At 34.7% G+C, this 23,184-nt stretch overlaps 1 pseudogene; it reads left to right on the top strand.

The window, feature by feature from the left end:
• Positions 1-843: 843 nt before the first annotated feature.
• LOC128283909 (protein argonaute 4B-like) lies at positions 844-23,184 on the top strand (annotated as a pseudogene).

Below are 23,184 nucleotides of genomic sequence, written 5' to 3' on the forward strand. Positions count from 1 at the left end.
ATGTCGGAAATTAAAAATTTTAAAATTTAATTCTCTTTGCATTACATGTGTTTGTATTATTGCACGTGTTGCTATATCCTGATACGCATTGCATTTGCATGACCGTTGTGGTCACACCCTTAAGTGGGAGTGAGAAGCTATGCCTTCGTGAGGTTTTCACCTCCGTGCAGGATAGTAGATCACTTTCGGGATACATCCGTACCTATGGTTTCGTGAGATTTTCATCTCCGTGTAGCCATAGGGAAATGTATTCCCTTGAACTGAACTCGATTAAAATGAGCCTATAATGGGTGAGGATCGAGGAATCTGCTGGTTCGGGTACCTCAAACTTTAGAAACAAACCACATATAGAAAAACCATAAGAGCTCAACCTAGATAGAATTATACCGTAATTATTACTCTTGCAGGTTATCTTTGAGTTTATTGTTATCATGTGATACTAACTATTTTCTTTCTTTTGTTGCATATCATTTTGCATTTAAAAGGTATCGATTTTCGGTCAGTTTCTAAGTTAGAGAGTTTTATTATGAAGAACGTACTTCTTGATAGAGTGGAAGACAACTCTAACGTCCATATATGGTCAGAGCAAACTCAGTTAGTAAAGGAAAATAGTCTAGCCATGGGATATGTGTCAGAGCTGTCAGACTACATTTGTATCAGCGTTACATAGGATAATCTACATGAGTTAAAGGAAATATGGGATCAATGGGGTAGCAAAGCCAAGCAGTTGTTCTACAACAACCTTGGGGACTTGCAGTACTTGCTTGACTTGAGAATAGACGAGAATTTGTTTCGGGCCATAACTCAGTATAGGAATCTTGTATACAGTTGCTTTACGCTGATATGGTACTCGTGGTGGAGGAATATTCAGTTTTGTGGCGTTGTCCTATGATTCAAGTTGATAAAGTTTACTCAAGGTCTGACTGTATTCCAACTTTTGTGAGGAAGTTGATGAACGTCATGGGGAAAGGGAGTGAGCTAAAATAGAAAGAGCAGGAGGGAAAAGGGGCAGTCTTGGAATTCCTGCCTCTTTCGCCACTGGTGCGTCTCAATGTTGTTTCCAATCAAAGCAGAATTGGATACGAGGAAGATTGTTCGATACCCTATGGCAAGGCGTGCTGCAGGAACTAAAGGGAAGAAGGTAATGTACTCACCAATCATTTCAAGGTGAATATAAGAGTACTGATGCACATTTCCACCATTACAACATTTCTCTTTCATATGAAGATGGTCGATGGTAAGAGTGTTGGAAGGAAAGTGATTGACAGAATGCATGGACCTACAAAGGTGAGTTGGATGGAAAGAACTGTGCCTATGATGGTAAGAGGTTTATTTATTATAGGACTAAACAACAAGCATGAGTTTACTATGTTGCACTTATCAGAGACAATGGAAATGCAAGCCCTGATGGTCTGTCAAAATGGACGCAAAACAATGAGATTAAAGAAGACCATATCATTTAAAGACCTTTAAAGTAGAGATTAGCTATGCTACGAGGATACCCATACAAGAATGCTCTGTAGGAGCAGAAATCTGAAAACTCTCAAGAAGCATTGAGGATATAGGATATCATGTTAAGGCATCATACTGCCGAACAGTGATGCCTGCTTGTTCCCCATTTTCTCTCTCAGGATAATCAGAACAATTTCATAGGTATTGGAGGAGGTGTCCCTAACTGCACGGATTACCCCACAAGTGAGGTCGTAGCTCAAACTCAGGAGGTACCTAATTATTTACAGGCATTGGCGGTACAGGCTGACATATTGAGCACTAATATGAGATACAATCAGATTGTGGCTAAGAGTTTGTTTTAAAACTTTGGGCACTAGGGCGAAAGCGTATTTGTAATCCATTTATATGTAAAGATATTCTTTTTTTAAATAAAGTTTTCTAAATGAGATTGAATCGAGATCGATACCTTTTGTATTCATGCATTTGCATCTTATAGCATTTCATTGCATCATTTGCATTCAAAATTATAAAAAGACCCTAATTAGTTAAAGTTATTAAAAAGAGAAAGAAAAAGAGAGAGAGAAGAGGGTCACAGCTGAGTGAAAAAGAAGTTGAATGGGAATTAACGACGTTCCCTTACATATCCCCGACTTTTGTGTCAGGAGGGATAACTTACCCGAAGAAGAGGGTGTTTGGATATGAAAATCATCCCATCAATGTCATACATGAGAAAGGGACTGAACAAAGAAACCTTGAGGGCATTCGCCCTTACAAACTGGGAAGTTCTTTAAACAATTGGACTGTAGAAGAACTTCTTGTAATCTTTAGGAATTTTACGGAGTAATATTCATAACACTCTTGTTGCTCTAAAGCCTAGGAGTAATGAGATTTCTTTTGAGAAGTGGGCTCATGTTCAGACATTTTTATTTTCAATAAAACATACTTTTATTATTTATCTGGGTAAATATTCTCTCATTTTGATTCTTTTGACCTTTGACATTCTTTATAAATTTTCATTTCATGTAAATAGTCATTCTTGAATTCATTTATTCCTTGTATATTCTTTTGTGTGCCTATCATAGATCCCTAGATATCAATGACGCGGGCAACGATACTACAGATTCAGAGTTCCTTTTGAGTGCGATATGTGTTTAGAGGAATCTCAGTACTTTGAAGGTGACAGAAATTGTGACTTGTTTCTGAATTTTTTGAAAATGGTTTTTTTACCCCATGAGGTGGTGGTAGGACATATAGTCTTAGAGGAAGGAAAGATTGTGAAATTGGAATTAGCTGAGGAGACAAAACAAGACCATGTTGAAACTATTATGGGAATTCAAAAATGTGGTCCAAAGACGCATACAGGAGGATTTGCAATTGCCAGGATAAACATGAGGTTTTGGGGCACTGTTGGTCCACCATGGAAAGGGATGGCATCAGTTGTACAATGGATGCCAAATTTAAAGGAGTCAAGACTTATAGGGCATGTATGTTATGGGCCTGAGCTCGTCAAAAGTTTTAAGCTAACAATGACTCATCTTTGTGGATGTCAACTACTCCATTAAGAGAGGGAGATAACTTCATATGCCAATATTTCAAAGTCAAAAGTCATCCATTTAAAAAAAAAAGAAAAAAGATTATATATAACTGCACAATGCCAAAAGTTTGCAGTCTTTTCAAAGATAATATGCCATACCACAGTACAACAAAAGTTACCAAAAGAAAAGAAAAAGAAGAAAAAAAACAAATTACAGAAGATGACCGAGACTAGTAAAAATTGGCATAAGAAACTACCGCCTACTCTCTATGCTTACGCTGGGGAAAACACCTTCAATTCTAGTTGTTTCAAAGGTTCCAATTATCATCCTTGGAATGGGTGTATTGTTTGGCTTTTTTGAGCAGTCTGATGTGCCATCAATAGCTGCTATGGTTAGCTCTAGGCGGTGGCTATTGATTTCCAGCTATAGGGCATTAGGCCATACACAGTCTCTGAAGCTTAAAATGATAGATTCTTTCTTCAAAACCAGTTTCTGACAAAGTGGATGACGGTATCATGAAGGAAGCTCTTTTAGACTTCTATACAAGTTCAGGGAAGAGGAAACCTGATCAAATCATTATTTTCAGGGATGGGGTTAGCGAGTCTCAATTCAATCAAGTTTTGATCAAGTTATTGAGGCTTGCAAGTTCCTTGACGAGAAGTGGAACCCTAAAGATTGTGGTTATTGTTGTACGAAAAACCATCATACCAAGTTTTTTCAACAGGGATCTCCTGACAATGTGTTACATGGTACTGTCATTGACAACAAAGTATGCTATCCAAAGAACAATGATTTTTACCTTGGTACCCATGCTGGAATGATTGGAATCACGAGGCAAACCGACTATTATGTTCTCTTAGACCAGGCTGGGTTTTTGGCTGATGATCTGCAAGAGTTTATTCATTCTCTATCCTATATGTATCAAAGGAGCACCACAGCCATATTTGTTGTGGCTCCTATTTGCTATGCTTATTTGGCAGCTTCACAGTTGGGGGCAATTTATGAAGATTAGGAATGCTTCAAAAACATCATCGAGTCATGGTGGGATGTATGCTCCGGGAGTAATCTCAATACCTCAGCTTTCCAGGTTGAAGGATAAAGTCAGCAACTTCATTCTTGTCTGCTGAGAATCATTAAACAATCTTTTTGTAGGGTTTGACAAACAACAGCCAGGACTGCTGTTGGGGCAATCCCTTTCTCATGGGTTTATGAATCAAAATTTTTCCTCCAAGATTTGATGGAGTCAAGAATTGAATACCTCTAGTAAACTTAACTTGAAAGTATTCATCCTAAGCAAATGTACCAAGAATGGATGACACAGACTTATGACAAAGAAGGTTCGTCCAAAAGAATTTCATAAAGGAAACCTTGTGCTGAAGAGATCCTTTCCATGCAAAAGGATGCCGAATTGGGAAGGGTCATATGTTACAAAGAGGGCTTTCTCTAGAGGTGCACTGATTTTGACAAGAAATGGATAGGAAGAATTTATCTGATCCAATGAATTCGGACTCGGTCAAGGGGTACTTTGTCTGAAGGAGAAGGGAAGCCAAGGTGAAAACCCGCAAAGGGCACTTTGGGACTTCTATTTAAAAAAAAGCAAAAAAAAGAAAAGAAAAAAAGAAAAAGAAAAAGAAAAAAAGAGAAAAAAAATGGAGAGGCCAAGGTGAAAACCCGCAAAGGGCGCCTTGAGACCAAAGGGGTTTTGAGTTGAAAACCTAAAAGGGCAGCTCAAATTTGGAAAGTCACACGGTAATCTTGCTATATTTGATTCAACGAAGAGTGAGGCGCGTTGCATATCGGGGCATCGACAAAGTACTTTGGGTCTTTTAAACACATGTTGAACTCAAGAAAGTCTTCATGGAGCTGGCATATAAACGCTCAAGCGGCAATATCTAGGGCATCTAACTTTTGTCCTGTTTGCTATCTTTAGATTCTTATTCTTCTCAAAGATAGGCTTTCAGATTAATTTCCTTTGTATTTCTGTCAAATTTATTCAAATCTAATTATCCTCAGGATCAATTTATTTGTCTCCCATTATTCATAAAGCATGTTGCATTGAAATAATGATAGATGAACTAAAATATCTTCACAAACGAAGTTTTGCATATTACTCTGGAAATTTCTAGATAATACAAGAAACTGAAACAAGACAATTGTTTAAAGAATTCTCATATGTATAGGTTGGAGATACTCGAGAGATTTTCTTCTTCAGTCTAAAAGGTGGTTGAACGTTTTAAGCAATATTGATCTTAAGAAAAGATCATCTTACAGATATTCTCAATGGGTCGTAGCATTTGAAGAATGATACAAGCCTATAGGCTGAGCAGGAATGATACTTTGAGAGAAGTAAGGATAAAACTTCGATAAGGGAATTAGTGATGACATCCGAAATAGGAATCATTTTCATAACATTTTGCATTATAACATGTTTAATTAGGAGAATTTGACTCACTTCGATCATAGCATCCTAATTATTAGGAATGAACTCATACGCATTCTACAGGTTATGTCTTTTATGGGATAATGTAGATCAAAGAAACAAGATTTGGCATCCTTGTGTTTATATGGAACAGATCGAAGATAGCAGATCTGACATTCCTGTGCTTACAGTGAAGTAGATCGAAGATTTCAGCATGGCATCCCTGTGTTTATAGGGAACAAGTTGAAGATAGCAGATTTGGCATCCCTATGTTTATAGGGAAGAGATCAAAGATAGCAGATCTGACATTCCTGTGCTTACAGTGAAGCAGATCGAAGATTTCAGCATGGCATCCCTGTATTTATAGGGAACAAGTTGAAGTTAGCAGATTTGGCATCCCTGTGTTTATAGGGAATAGATCAAAGATAACAGATCTGACACTCCTATGCTTACAGTGAAACAGATCGAGGATTTCATCATGGCATCCTGTCTTTATAGGGAACAAGTTGAAGATAGCAGATTTGGCATCCCTGTGTTTATAGGGAACAGATCGAAGATAACAAATCTGACACTTCTGTGCTTACAGCGAAGTAGATCAAGGATTTCAACATGGCATCCCTGTGTTTATAGGAAACAAGTTAAAGATAGCAGATTTGGCATCTTTGTATTGTCAGAGAGTAGATCGAAGATACCAGATTTGGCATCTCTGTATTGGCGGAGAGCAGATCGAAGACATAGCTGATTTGGCTTTCACGTGTTTACGTTGAAGCAAACCTAAGATGATTTGGCATCTCTGTATTGTCAAAGAACAAATCGAAGTCTGGCATCTCCACTTCAACGGAGGGCAGACACATAGCAGATCCAACCTTCAGATGTTTACACTGAAGTAGATCCAAGATGGTTTGGCATCCTTGTGCTTACAAGGAGCAAATCGAAGACATAGCTGATTTGGCTTTCACGTGCTTACGTTGAAACAAATCTAAGATGATTTGGCATCTCTGTATTGTCAGAGAACAAATCGAAGTTTGGCATCTCCACTTCGATGGAGGGCAGACACATAGCAGATCCAACCTTCAGATGTTTATACTGAAGTAGATCCAAGATGGTTTGGCATCCATGTGCTTACAAGGAGCAAATCGAAGACATAGCTGATTTGGCTTTCACATGCTTACGTTGAAGTAAATCTAAGATGATTTGGCATCTCTGTATTGTCAGAGAACAAATTGAAGTCTGGCATCTCCACTTCGACACAGGGTAGACACATAGCAGATCCAACCTTCAATGTTTATACTGAAGTAGATCCAAGATGGTTTGGCATCCTTGTGCTTACAAGGAGCAAATCGAAGACATAGCTGATTTGGCTTTCACGTGCTTATGTTAAAGCAAATCTAAGATGATTTGGCATCTCTGTATTGTCAGGGAACAAATGGAAGAAGCACATTTGGCATTTCTGTGTTCGACAGAGAGCAGATCGAAGATATCAACATGACATTCATGAGTTTGCAAGGAGCAGATTGAAGAAGCAAATTTGGCGTCTCTATATTAGACGGGGAGCAGATCGAAGATAACAGATTTGGCGTCTCTATATTAGACGGGGAGCAGATCAACTACAGAGACGGGGAGCAGATCAAAGATATCAGATATCGCCTTCCTGAGTTGCAGTGAAGCAGATTGAAGCCGTTAAGAGGCCATTTAAAGAAGATCAAGGATCAAGAACTCAAGGCTCGGTGAGCCCAGGCAAAATTGGTCCTTTTATAGTCTTTCCTCTATTCCTGTTACACAACAATTAGCAAAGAGGGACAGCTGTAGACACTCAATTTTGCCCGGCCCATTTCAGTATTTAAAATAATAAACCCCCAAAAAATAAAAAAAAAACAAAGTCCAAGTCCAGTACAAAATTACAAACATATAATTTGGCCCAATCGGAATGGGCCATTACTTGAAAAGATTTAAGGTCCATCTATAAGCTTGACTCATATGGAAATATAATCTTTAGGGATATGTAATCTTAGATATGATATACAATCTTAGATATGATACAATCTTAGATATGATATGCAATCTTAGATATGATATGCAATGTTGAAGATATGATCTTATAATCTTAGAGATTTAATTTGTAGATATCCTTTAATCTTAACCGTTGATGTAATTGATCTGTACCGTTGGATTTGGGGAGGCTCAAATAGAGGCCTCTCCCTTCATTGTGAATCACTTGAGTTTTGGGAAGCAATAAGAATTCTTGAAAGCATTCATTCAAATTTCTCTCCCTTTTGCGTTCTTACTCTCTGTGGTTTGTTCTTATTTTATTCTTCGTCTATCTTTGTTTTTCAACTTTTTTTTATTTTAATTTCTTCATTTTTCAAATATGTATATTTATTCCTATCTTTTATACATTTGATTATGTATTTTATATATTATAATATTTAACCTTTTATATAGTTTATTTTCAAATATATATTTTCTATGCATGTATATATATTATATTATCATTTCATGTATTTTGAACTATTGCATTATATTTTTATAATTTGTAAATGTTCTATTTATTCATTTTTTTAGTGTATGTCATTTATCTTATTTGTGTATAGTTTCATATTTTATATGCTATGTTTAATTATTTCTTTTATGTGCTATTTTATGATATATATTGTTGTATAATTTTTGCATGTATTATGTTTTTCTTTTAGTTTACTCATTTTTTTTATCTTATATTTACCCTAGTATGATTTTTTATTAAATGTATGTTCATGTTATTTAGTTTTGTCTTAATGATATTATTTATGTTTGCATGGAAATGTTAGAATATTTTGTACATCTATGCTTCATGATGCATTAATATGTCATCCTAAAACGTCATTTAAAATAATATTCCAAGGTTTTTCTTTTTAAAAAATAAAAGGCAATGCTTGATGTTTGGAAACTTCGAGAAAGGTAGTGCCCTAACTTATTGGGTTGCAACTTTTCTCGTTGAGTTCGAATAGTCAAGCACCCTTCTAAGTTTTTAAGGTTTTTTTTTTAAAGTGCAAGCAACTATCTCGGAATTTCAAGGCGTTGTGTCCTAACTTACTGGATATGGCGTTTTGTTGTTTCGAGATATAGATTTCCAAAAAGGCTAACTTAGTGTCAATTTTTTAAAAATATTGTGTCCTAACTTATTGGATGTAATATTTTGATTCATTTGATACAAGTGAACCCTAATTTTCAAAATCAAAAATATTAAAAGAGGGCTGCATCTTAAAATTTTTTAAATTTCCGACATTAAAGACACTTGATAATCAATTAGGTACCAATTTTTTGGGTGTTACGAGGGTGCTAACCTTTCCTCGTACATAACCGACTCCCGGATCTATTTTCTCGACTTTCGTAGACCAAAATTAATGTTTTAAAACAAAATATTTTATAAGATGATCCAATCACACCTAAAAAGATTGGTGGCGACTCCAGTTTTCGTTTTTTTAAAGTCGATTCCCATTTTCCTAAAACTCGATTTAAAAATGGTTTCGACAATAAGAACTTCTACTAGTAGAGATAAAGGCAAGGAAAAGCTAGTTTGAGCTTTCGGCTTTTTGGTGAAAGCGTAATTTGTTAGTGTTTAAAATAATTACTCGTGGACATGATTCAATGTTTTATTTAAGAATTTAATTGTAGGCTAAACGTTTACTCTAAATTTCGAGTGTAAGCTTTCTCATACCTATGCTATCTTGTGAACAATGTGCTTATGTGAATGTGAATATGTGAATTGAGATGAGATGCCAAAACATGTGATATGTGGTTATTATCATTGTTGTAAAAGTGCAAATGTGTACATGTATGTATATGTTAAATGTCACTGACACTGTTTCGCTAAAAATTCAAATATACAGTGATAGTGCACGAATAATCAGTAAGTGATATGTATTTGTTTTAGATATTTTGGCATTATGATCTTGAAACCGTTAGATATAGTTGGCATGCCATAGGATTGTGAGTACTCACCTATATGTACAGTGATTTTGGGCATTGAGGCCCTGGGACATGTTGGAGGGGTAAGGGAATGTGAGCTAAGCTCTATTCAACGGGACATGTGAGGGGAAATAAGTAGAGTGTTAGCTTTATGCTTAACTTTTGGGACTTGTTTGACTCTATGAGTCTATATTTGGTGTGTTGGAGATCTGTGTATCCGATGAGTAATGATAGAGCTCACTTTTAGGTTTCATAGCTCAAGTGCCAAATTATCTGAAATTATGAATATATGTGTATTGTGATATATGTTTATATGACATGTGATCATTATTCAATTTATCTATAAACACGGTTTTTAGTATTGCGATATATGCTTAAACGTTATGTGATTATATGAGTATTGCGTTATGTGTTTAAACATTATGTAATTATATGTGTAATGTGATATATGCTTAAAAGTGAATACGTTTACCTTGTAAAAGAACTAGTAATAATGCACGAGTAAGAATAATATGACACCAGAGTTGGAATTGTTAAGGTTATGTTACATGGTTGTTTTGTTGATGCTTGATGAATTGTTTGCATTTTGGTTATTTTGAGCATTCACTGAGCTTATTAAGCTCACCCACTCCTTTTAAACCCTTGCAGATTAGTTGAGTGCTGGTCTGAGCGGTGTGGTTTCCGAGAAGCGATCCAAGCAAGTTTATTTGTTATTTCGTAGGTGTTCTATATTTATTTACATTTTGGGAAAAAAGGCAATGTGGTAGACTTGTTTAAAGCCATGTTAACTTCTAAACATATTGCTCGTTTTTTGTTTGGTTTATAAGGATTACATGTTATTATTATGCTTGAGTTCAAAAACATGAGAATGCATTGACGTTACTTGCTCAAACATGATTTTACAATATTGAACTGTTAATTAGGCCATTGAACGGTTATTTGTCAAAATAATTGATGTAAGATGTTTAGGAACTAAATTGGAATGAATTAATTGCTCATATATGTTGCATTTTTTAGGTATGGGGTAGAGGTATCAATAATCGGGTTTTAAAATCGATACCTCTATGTTTTGAAACATGTAGGGAGTATAAGCAGAGAATTGTACCTATACCTTTGATCGAGTATCGATACTCGGGGTTAAAATATCTATATTTCATGACAAGTATCTATAATTTTTGAGACTTTGGGTTTTTTAATCGAGAAACAGAATACAAGTTTGGTATCATTTTTCCTGGTGGTATCGATACCATTTAAATAAAATATTGATACCTTAGTGGCAGAATCAATAACTACGTGTTTTGAGATTTGGTTAAATGGAGCTTATGCATGTTTTATTATTATAAGACTATTTGATGTATGGTTAGAATGCAAATTGATAACTAAGAAGTATAATGGACTTAAAACCTATACGAATGATAATATGAAAAACGTTTTGTTTAGAATGAGCTTTCACTTGTTGTGTATGACATAAGACGTTAGAGTGGCAACCTGTATTTGGGCTTGGTGACTAGGCCGGGTATAAAGTGTTATATCTGTCACGACATAGGTCCTGGTGTGTCACGACATCGGCTTTGGACGAAAATTAAACATGAAGCAAGGTGTTTTGGTTGGCATAATCAAACTTAAAGCTCGAGAACATCAACTAACCGAGGGTTAAGGACGACGACAACTTGAAGGCTATAAATAGGCTCATTCGACACATGTTATGAAGATCACTCCATGATCTTAGATTAGTTCTTCAGATTTAGTTTTGTTTTATTGCTTTATTAGATTTTTTAAATTTTAGTTTATTTATCTTTGTTTTACTTCAAGAGATTTGAATTGTGAAGGAGATCAACTTCTATGGATTCGCAGTTATTATTAATATCAATCAGGCTTTTCTTAAACTCTTTACTTCAGTTCATTCATTATGATTAATTCTCCCATCTATTCCATATTATTTATGAAAGCCATGAGGAACTAATCCTTCTATGGGGGATTAGTGAGTGGAAGTATGATTTGTTAATTGTTTTGAAGGGTTACTCAATGAATCAATTGTTTGAGAAAGGATGAATGTGAAATAAACCTTGGGCCTGACAATCCCGGGAAGTCATCAAGGTGGGAATTAACCCAAATTTGGGTACGAATAAGTAGTCTATGAAGATTGAGAGATCCAGGATAATCAACGATTACTAATGCTTGAATTAAGTCAACTCTGAGGAGAAACTTCAGTTTTTCCCCAAGATGATATGCCATCAGAAAGGTACCAAAAGGTGCTAAGTTTGAAATTGAGCAAAGAAGAGAATATCGCTATTGATACTTGTGAAAATAGAGAAATCCCAGACTATTATCTATCTCAGTAGACAGAAGAACATGCTGATAAATTAAACGCAATTGCCAAAAAATAAGATATAGAGCTAGTAGAGGAAATGGTTAGCGAATCGCAAAATCAAATCACCATGGAACTCATTTTCCTAAAAATTTGGGTTTTGTCTATAAGGCTAAAATACAAAAGCAGTATAACACAAACCAATCAATAGAAACAATAGTAATGGTTGATCTGGTAGAAGAGTGTATGTCGATTCAGGAATCCCTAGAGCAAAATAAAGAGATTCTAGTAGTTCTAGTAAATGAACCTAAATTGACTATCCTTTGCTTAACCTTAGTCCTAAACCAAGCACCTCAGGGATTTGACGGCCTTGGAATTTTTCAGATGCTAAATAGAATTGAAAAAATATACATAGATAGGACCTATGATAATATAGCAAGACTTGATCAAGCTGGACAACTAATAAGCATAGGCCTTGAGCTACAAGTAGCGTGGAATGCTAAGTCATTGCAAAATCCATGCAAGAAAGCTATCTGCAAACAAATGAAGGAACTTAAAAGATTTCAACTGGATGAATTTAAAATTCTGCAGAACTGGAATCTAAGAGACTTAGTGTAAAATCCCTTGTTAATCTCTTTGCCACCCTTTGTGCCAATCATCGCCTCAAGTACACCTGGAAAATTATTTTGGAGTGATGAGATGAGAAGAGACATAATAAGCAACAAATATGAACCATACTTTTTGGCTCCCTTACGAAGCACGTATGCTAAGCAAAGACTAAAGTGGTTGCATGGTTATGTGGCTTTGCAAATAGTTAATAATTATGACTTGGAAATAGTTGTTGGCTGTTAAAGTAGGCTGGAAAGGTAAATTCAGGAAAAGAGACAGCCACAGATGATTAGAATGGCATGATGGATGTTGGACTAATACAGATAGAAACAAATTACAGAGAGTCCATCAATGTATAATGACTGAACTGACAGATGAGTCTGGCAGCAAGACCTAACATCCTTATGTAAGGTTCTTACTAACTGTACATATTGTATATTTTACTAACCAATTCATTAGTACTTTACAAGTAGGTCAAAGATAGGTCTAACAAACACTTGAAGCATTCTGAAGATTGGAAATTTTGGAAACAAAGTCAACGCCGAGACAGACACTTCTGTGTCGCAACATTGTGGACAATAGTGAAGAAGTTCAAAAATCAACCCAATGTCATGACATCACTACCCTGTATCGCGACATAGAAAACGCTCTCTTAGAATTTCAAAATTGCAGGGTGTGTTGTGACGTCGAACCCCGGTGTCGCTACATGAATAGTCTGCTAAGGATGTCGCGACACAGAACCCTAGTGTCGAACATCACTACAAATTTTTGTAGGGTCAAGTCGACCCATTCACGCAACCCGACAGAACAAACACAATCATGCCCAATTTTTAACCCTAAAAATATCCCTTTTAAACATCAAAACAACAATTTATCTAAACCTAATCTAGTTTTAACATTCTAACTCCTCCAAAACCTATACCCTTCAAAACCCTTTTTCTCTTTAAACCCTTAATTCCTAAAACTCAATCCTTCATTACCAATTCAATAGGCTACATTGGAGGAAGTTCTCATCAACAAAACAAGGAAGAAGTGCAAACAAGTGCAACAAAAGTTGAGGTTCAAGTATTCTCAAACTTCTTTTTTTTTACTATTTTATTGATTACTATTCATATTTTTGTTAGAAACACGCCTCCTAGAAAGAACAAGAAAGCCCATGCTCAATAAACACCACATGTTTTTGACCTTGTATAGTTTCACCATTTAAATATTGAGAAATATTATCTTGAGTCGAAGGGTTGACCATTGGTTCAGGAACGAGAGTTTGAACCCTCTATGAATCACTGTAAGGAAATATGTTACTCCTATCGAGAATACAGCTGTTCCTATAGTACATGAATTTTATACATCTTTTTAGCACCAGATAGTGCGAAATGGGACAAGGTTGTTGATTCAATGGTTACACACTAAATATCATCTTATTAAACAGTTTCCCAAAAAACTATATTTAAACTAGAAATGATGGCCAAATGTTAAACGGTCGTTATTTCGTGTAGAGTCTGGAAAATTAAAATTCACAAACTGATTGGATGTAACCCATGTTCTTTCTAGTTAATCATGGGATCCGTGAGAATGGTTTTAGAAACAAAAAAATAGGTTTTAATACATGACGCATGCATTGTACTGCAATTTTTATATGTTGTTGAAATAAAAAAAATTGTTTAATATAAAGATAGTAATTAGTGAATCTTTATTTTTTAAAGTTCAAATATGTCTCCTACTCCTCTTATTAGCATTCTTACTGAGAATAAATTAAATGGGGATAACTTTCGAGAATGGAAACGAAACTTGCTAATAGTTCTCCACTGTGAGAAACACAAATTTGTTCTTGACAAAACGTACCCTCCTAAAGCTCAGCCCAAAGCGAGAAATCGCTGGAGAGATTCTGACTCGATTACTCAATGTTATATGTTAGTGAGCATGAGTAGTGTGTTGCAAAAGTAACATGAGAATTTTCGTACTGCCAAAGAGATCATGAAAATTTTGGAGGATTTTCTCAGAGGCCAAGTCGCATTGATCAACAATCCGCTATTACAAATTTGATGAATTCTTAATAAAAAATTGGCACTCCGGTCAAAGAACATATGCTTAAGATTATGAGATTCTTTGCAGATGCAGATAACAATGGGGTTGAACTAGAAGTGAACACTCAGATTGAAATATTGTTCAAATCATTAACTAAGGAGTTTGCTGGTTTTAGGGTTGCTTACAACTTGGGGAATAAGGCATTTACCTTAACTTAGCTTATGAAGAAATTACGATCCTATGAGTTGATGCTGAATGATGGTAAGTCGGTTCAGGAGAAACTTGAAATAAATTTAGCTGTGGGCCTTTTGCCCTCTAAAGGGAAGCAAAAAGCTAAGAGAAAGAAGAAATCGACTAAGTCTTCAATTCCACCTCATGTGGATAGGAAGAAGGCTAAGAAGTCAAAAGATCCTAAAAAGATCAAATGTTTCTTCTGAAACAAGAAAAGGTATTTCAGATCAAACTGTAATTAGTATTTTGATTACCTAGCCGAAAAAGGAAAAAGTATGGAACTCTTTGCAGTTGAAGCTTGCTTAATGGAAGAATCAATTGACAATTGGGTTTTTAATTCTTAAACAACTAACCATGTTTGTGTTTCTTTACAGGGGTTTAGCAAAACAAAAAGTCTGCATGACAGAAGCCTCTCGTTGTAGACCGGAGATGGGAGATATGTTTCATTCGAAGCAGTGGGAGAAGTTATTTTACACATTGATAATTTTAGGATGATTGTTTTAAAAAAACGTGTCTTATGTACCTCATTTTAAGAGGAATTTAATTTTTGTAGCATGTTTATTTTATGACAGTTATACCGTGACATTCAATAAAAGGATTGCAATTCAACAAAATTGTTCTTTAATCTATAATGGATGGATGTAAAACAATCTCTAATTTATCAAACCTAATAACTACTTGATACTTCAAATTGAAATAGTGAATAAACAGCTTAAACCTTCTCACTCTAATGAGGGGTACACATGGCATTTAAGACTTGGTCATATTAACCAAGAAAGAATCACTAGACTCATGAAAGATTGTCTCTTAAGTATGTGTAAGGAAGTTAGTTTTCCACAATGTGAATCTTACTTGGAAGGTAAAATGACTAAGAGTTCTTTTAATGAAAAAGGTACCAGCGCCAACCAACCTTTAGAAATTGTGCAAACTGATGTATGTGGTCCCATAAGCATTAGTGCCCAAGGAAGTTATAATTATTAAGTGACTTTTATCCACGACTATTCTTGATATGGATATGTGTATCAAATGCACCAAAAAAGTGAAACCATTGATAAATTGTAAGAGTTTCGTGAGGAAGTGGAAAATTAATTAGGTTTATCTATAAAGAATCTTCGATTTGATTGAGGTGGGGAATACTTGTCCAAAGAGTTCTTAAGATACCTCATAGAGAATAGGACTTTATCCCAATTGACTACACCAAGCATTCCACAGTAGAATGGCGTAGCTGAGAGAAGGAATAGAACCTTGCTTGACATGGTTCATTCAATGTTAAGCTATTCACAATTTCTTACTTCCATTTGGGGATATGCGATACAAATGGTTTGCTATACTCTGAATGATGTGCCAACCAAGTCTGCTTGTAAGAGACCTTATAAATTGTGGCATGGAAAGAAACCCACTCTAGATCACTTTAGAATATGGGGTTGTCTAGCTCATGTTCTAGATAAGGATGCAAAAAAGTTGGATGCATGGACAGAATTGTGCATATTTGTATGATATCCAAAAGGAACAAAGGGAGGGTTATTCTACAATCCAAAAGATAATACGATTAAAGTTTCTACTCATGCTACTTTCCTTGAGAAAAGCTATATGGATGAATTTAAACTTCGAAGTAAATTGGTACTTGAGGAACTTTTGAGAGTGGTAGAATAATCATCGAGTTCAATTCTCAATAAAGTTGTAGAAAGACCTACAAACGATCAACAACATAGGGGAATCCTTCATAGTGAGAGAGTTTCTAAGAAATTAGACTTTTTTATATATGATGGTAGTATTTATAATATGAAAGCCAATCATGATGATATTTCACTCACTTACAAAGAGGCTATGCAAGACATCAATTCCAAGATCTAGAAATAGGACATGGATGTCGAGATGGATTCTATGAAAACCAATATGTTGTGGGAACTTGTAGACTTACCGGTTGAGATTAAACCGATAGGGTGTAAGTGGATCTACAAGAAGAAGAGAAATGTAGAAGAAAAAGTGGAAACACACAAAGCTAGACTTGTAGGGAAAGGCTACACACAGAAAAAAGACATGATTATGATGAGAGTTTCTCTCCGGTGGCCATGCTCAAGTCTATCCACATACTCTTATCTATTATTGATGTTCTTGATTATGAGATTTGACAAATGGATGTCAAGACAATAATTTTAAGTGCTATCTTGATGAGACCATTTACATGGCTTAACCCACTGGCTATGTTGTCAAAGGAAAGGAGAAAAAGTTTGCAAACTGCTAAGTCCATTTATGGACTTAAACAGGCATCCTGCTCATGGAATAAAATATTTAATCAAATAAAGACTTTTTGATTTGAGCAAAACACTGATGGACCTTGTATTTATAAGCGTATAAAAGACAAAAAGATAGTCTTCCTCATTTTGTATGTCGATGATATTCTATATATCGAAAATGACGTAGGAGAATTGTTATCAGTTAAACTGTGGTAAAGTTAACATTTTGGCATAAAAGACTTGGGTGAAGCTAGTTATATTCTCAGAATTCGAATCCTTAGGGATCTAAATAATAAAACAATAGCTCTATCTCATGCTTCATACATCAATAAGGTACTGGAACATTTTACAACGACTGATGCAAAGCCAGGCATTCAACCAGATTCATTAGGTTTTCATCTTTCTTTAAATGACTGTCCTAAGACAGCGGAAGAAATAGAGCATATGAGTAAGGTTCCATATGCTTCGGTAGTTGGAAGCCTTATGTATGTGATGCTTTGCACACATCCAGATATTTGTTTCTCAATAGGAATGGTTAGTTGATATCAGATAAATCTAGGTCTCAAGCATTAACAGTCTGTAAAACATATACTAAAGTATCTTAAAAGAACCAGGAATTATATGCTTGTGTGTTCTGGGTAGAACCTTACTATTTTCGGATACACAGACTTAGAATTCCAAACCTGTAAAGATTCAAGAAAATCGACGTCGAGAAATTTATTCGTTCTAGACTGTGGAGCCATAGTATGGAGAAGTGTAAAACAAACTCGCACTGCTGACTCTACTATGGAGGCCGAGTATGTTGCTACTTCTAAGGCAATGAAAGAAGTAATATGGCTTCAAAAGTTCTTAATTGATCTTGAAGTTATTCTTGGTATGGAAAAAACTATAATACTATATTGTGGTAATAGCTGAAATAGGTAATACCAAGGAAATGAGAAGTCACAAGAGGACGAACACATTGATTCGAAGTATCACTTGATACGAGAGGCAATAGCTGAATGAATTGTAGATATGATGAAAGTAGCTTCTAAAGATAACCATATGGATTCATTTACTAAGACTCATGTAACTAGAAGTTTTATCAAACACATTGATGATATGGGAATGCGAAACATGACATATTTAATTCACTAGGGCAAGTGGAAAATTGTTGGGAAATGTGCCCATATTGTAGTAAACATGTAACTATTTTCTATTTATTTAAATGATGAATAAATAAATAAAGTTAATTTCACATTTCACTATTATCTATTTTTTATTTCTTTCTTTTATATTTTGCATGCATAATGAAATTATGACAAGCAAATATTAGCTCATTGATTGTCTAGGTTCAAACTGAAGATAAGCGACATTGTAAGAATGTTTACATTGCGAGAAAAAAAATTTACTTTAGTAAATAATCTAAATAAATCCGTAATCCCGTAAAAGAACCAAGGTGAGCATTTGATTCAAATATTAAGAAGGATTATTATGCTGTCTACAATTCCAATTGGGCAGATGGTTAGTCCTGACTATCGGAGCAATTGACTCTACGAGTAGAGACATAGATGTATTCATTAATAAAATGATACATTGGACTGGACCTAAGATGAATTAATTCTGAATTCATCTGTGAATTAATTTACTTGTGACGTTCATGGTGTTTACCTAAATCCTGAGTTAGTCACTGACCATGCTTATGCAACTCAGGTGCTTTCATATAAGTGGAGGCTTCTGCTCTAAAGATGATCGAGTCCATAGCCGGTATGTTGGGTACATGACTTGTGTATGGCATAGGCTTATACTCTCATTGGCATTATGTGGATTGATAAATATGGAATGTTGCCACGGGTTACTTGTTCTCGAATGAGCAATTTATTATAGTCATTTGTTGATAGTAATCATATTAATCATTAAGAAGATACAATGGTGACCATGAGATAAAATAGGATTGTATTGAGTGAACGAATTTAACTCAAAGGAACTAAGGATATCATATGAGGGTAACACACACATGACGAGGTCATTAGACAAAACAATTGGATAAATTGCTTTTGGAAAGAGTATACCATAAGGAGTTTTGAATCGTGGTACTTCTTGTGGACTGACTACATGATTATGTAATTGCGAATTATTGGAATGATGCTTTTAGAAATAGTTGCAATTACTAGAGCCTAATTATATATGTCTAATTGGTCCTTTTGCTAGCTTATCAAAAGTTCGATTGGACTGCATTTGAATCAGAAGAAAATTATACGACTTCGGAAATAATTTAATTGAATCGATTTATTCAATGTTGAATTAAATTAGGTGATCGTGAGAATTGTTTAACTAGAGAATTTGATTAAAGAATTTTCTTGAAAATTTGGAAAGTCTAAGTGATTTTTGGAAAAATTAATTTTAATCAAGCATAATTAAATTAATCAAATTAATAAAAATTATTATGATACTTTTGGAAATTAATTTTCAAGTCAAACAATCGGCGCAATTGAACTTGAAAATTGGACCTAAAATCGTAAATTAGGTTCGGTTGCTGAAAAACCAAGATTATGACCCAAAAACTGGTTAAACTAGGCCTGGTATGTGAAATTGGGTCGACGGTCCAACCGGTGGCTAGATCGGACTAATCAGGCTGTCACTGACTCGAATTGAACTAACAGTAGGCAAACCGACTCAAGGTGTTATAAGGGTGTCGCACTTGCATCACTGGACACAGCAGTGCCGGTGGCTGCGATGGCAGCGTCCCGTGGCCAACGATAATTGGTCTTCAGTGGTTGAACAGTAGAAAATTTACACTCCTACTGGGACTCTACTAGAGAATTTGATTTCAAATTAACTATTCTAAAAATAATAATAGTTTAATAGTTTAATATTAAATTAAATTTAATACTTGTCTTAATATTATTTTATTAATTTAATATTAAAGTGATTACTTTAATACTAAATTTAATTTAATGTTTATATTCAAGATAAACATTCTATTATTTTAATAAGATTTGATGTTAAAGTGATGAAGTTTAATCATAATTGAACTCTCTAAACTCTCCTTATATAAAGAGAGTCTTGGGCCATTATTTTACATACAGTTGAATTCAAGAGAAAGTTGTAGAGAGAAAATTTCTAAAGAGATTATTTCAAAAAAATTCTAGATATGTTTTTCTAATTTACAAATTTTCCTAAAATCTTAGAGAAATTATGAAATTACCCCGCTGGTATTTTTTGTGAATTTTTTTTATTAGAAGCGAGCCCACACTCGGCAGACGTGAGCTTAAGGATAGCGAAGAAGACTAGTTGGTTGAAGCGTTTATCCTAGACGAATTGAAAAGGTACAATTTTGATTAAGTTTTTATTACTTTATATATCACAACCAAGATCTTGTTTTGGAAAATTTTTTTAAAACTCTAGTTTTTCCCTAAATGTATTTTCCGATGCATTTTCCAAACCTGGTTTTTTTGCAATAGTTTAACCTGTGTTTATTAAGCTCTTTGAGTAGGAAGGGCTTTTAATGATTAGTTTGTGTTCTTTGTGGAGATTAAGAGAATATCGTGAGACGATTAATCCTCCGGGCAATTAAATTCTTTTTTTAAGTTGTTTCGTTCAAGGGTGAGTAATTTTATCGTTTTAAGGGTTGTTTTGTTTTGTAAATAAGTTTGTTGGATGATGTTACACCAATTTGTGCAATCAGGTGTTGTAAAAATTGATTTGATTGATTCTTGTAGATTGTCAATTTAGGTTACTGGATTGCTCCTTCATAAATCTTCATTGATACCAAATCAATTGTGTGTTTCTAACTCGAAACCACCAAAAAAACACCCAAAAAATTTGGAAAAATGCAAGGAAAATTTGAAACTATTGGTCGTCACAGGGCCGTATTGTTGGCCATATATTAGGCCGTGTGGGTGTACACGGGCGTGTTCGATTGCATGGGTAAATTAGGAAACCCGTGTGAGGCATACAGGCATGTGTGATTACACGAGCAAATCAGGTAAGATGTGTAGGACACATGAGCGTGTCGAATCACACAGGCAGATCAGATAAGTTGTGTAGCCCATTGTTTGGAAATTTTCACTTAGACCCATTTGACTCCAAAATTCATAATTAGACCTTTCGTGGGATCCATTTGGGTTAAATAAGACTTGAAATATGACATCTATTGATTTGTGTTTGTATGTGATACAGGTAAGGTATATAAAAAAATATATGTACGATTTGTGTTCTAATAACTCCGAAAGCATAATTACGTATGAAAGTATGCATGATATTCATTTATGGAATATATATATTAGTTTATTTATGGATGTACATCGGGATGGGTTTGATATGTGACGGAGGAAATGTATTTTGGCAGTATTTAGCAATTTTGGCAGTTAAATCGCAATATCTTTCTGGCAGTTCAGTTGCACCTTTATGAGTGGCATATCACCATGACCTGGTGTGATTGGATTGATAGTCTCTTGCAGTCTTAATTGGTGCGATTGGTTGGACAGAGTTAGTGTGTAGCGGATGGGGGTAGGATCTGTGACTGCATTTGTATTTGAATCTGTGTCTGCATTTGTATCTGAATCTAAATACGCATATGTATCTGATTATGAAAATACATTTAAATTTGTATGTGAGAATATGTTTGAATCTATATTTGTTTATTTATGTATATCTGATTTGTTTCTTGGGATGTGTTACACACTGAACTTGTAAAGCTCACTCTTTGTTTGTTATCCTCAAGTAACCAGTAAGTTTAGGACCGGATGATGTGTGGGAGATCAGATTGGTTGTCCCCATAAGATGGTTTGAATTATTTTAATTAAGATTTTTGGACTTTTGATTTTTGGACTAGGTTTTTGGATTTGGTTTTATTTTTGGGTTTTTGATTTGTTTGTTAGTTTTGGGTGTTCTTAAACGTAAAACTGCAAAATCATAATAATTTGAAAAATTGGAATTCAATTTTCAAAACTTATAAACTCTGGAAGTTTTTGCTATTTTTATAAGTAAATGTTTAAGAGATCATGTTGTGTAATAGGTGTTTTCAAACTTGAGAATTTCCTGAAACTCGTATGAGCTTAGCTAAATTAAGTTTTCATATCACACAATTTCTAAGCTAGATTTTAGTTTTTCACACAAGTTGATGTAACTTCTCTAGATTCGATCATGACGTCTAAGCCCAGTTTGGGGTATTTCAGTTGACGTGACATATAAGATAAATGATATTATGTTAGTATGATGTGCACATGAGCTATCACGCAAGTTGTCACGCCAACAACAAACAAAATTAATATTTTAGTCATCATTTTCATTAAAAAAAATGATTTGACTCGTTTTTAAAAGGTTAAGAGTCAAATTTAGCCAAAAAATAATGGTCAAATTGACAGAAAATGTAAATGTTAAGAGTTAAATTTATCATTATACCTTAAAAAATAATGATAAAAATTTGATTTTTCTTCTTAATTGACAAATTGCACCCTAATCTATACCTCTTTTTTCAATTGACTAAACTTTTTTTTATAAAAATGGTATTTAAATTAATTCTCCATTACTCAAATCATCTCAAATCATAAGAGCGTTAAGAAAATCGGTTGATCAATTGTATCATGCTACATTAGCACCCGTACATTATTTTCAGTGATTTTGTAATTTTATAATAATTTTAATTAAAAATAATTATATTAACAGTAAAAAAATAACCCCACACCGTAAATCTCCTTCCGCCCCCAAGCCTGACAATTTCAGCAGCTCAGCTATAAGATCTGAACCTTTACGAGGACCCATCTATCCCCCTGAATTGTCGCTGCATCAAACACATGATAAACAAGGCTTCCCTTTTCTCTTTTTTTTTTTTAATAGCTCAATGATTAGTGGTCATATTTTGTAGCTCCCACAATTCTTTAGAATTTGATATCAAATTGGCGCACATGATTCTTGCCAAACTTTGACAATATTCCATATTGTTGTTGCAGTAATTTGCTTTGAATTTACTATTGCTATTGCAATATAGATTTCTGGGTTTCAAAATAATCTACTTTGACAAGGCGGGTACAATGAAACCCACACCCAAAACTAAATGAAGAAGGGAGGGTAGAATAGACGACGACATGAATGAGACAGTTTTTGAGTTTCACTGAATATTGACTATATGTAATATTGTTGTTGTAATTTGCTTTGAATTTTCTATTGATATGGCAGGCTGTCAAAGCTATTCAGGAATGTTGTTCGGAAGGTTCTACCTCTGCTTTGATTAGAAGAATACATCAGATTCTATCCCAAGAAAATCAGTGGTTTTTAAAACATATTCCGAGGGAGAATAATTACTATGCCGACTACATTGCTAAATTGGCTTTTGTAAGCGAGGAGGACCTACGCCTTTATGACTCTCCTCCAGATGAAGTGCTAGATTTTCTTAAGTCAGATAAAGAGGGGCTCTTTACACCTCTCGGTTTTTCCTTGTAA

The sequence above is a fragment of the Gossypium arboreum genome, chromosome 11 (genome assembly GCF_025698485.1).
Source record: "Gossypium arboreum isolate Shixiya-1 chromosome 11, ASM2569848v2, whole genome shotgun sequence".
Lineage (NCBI taxonomy): Eukaryota > Viridiplantae > Streptophyta > Magnoliopsida > Malvales > Malvaceae > Gossypium > Gossypium arboreum.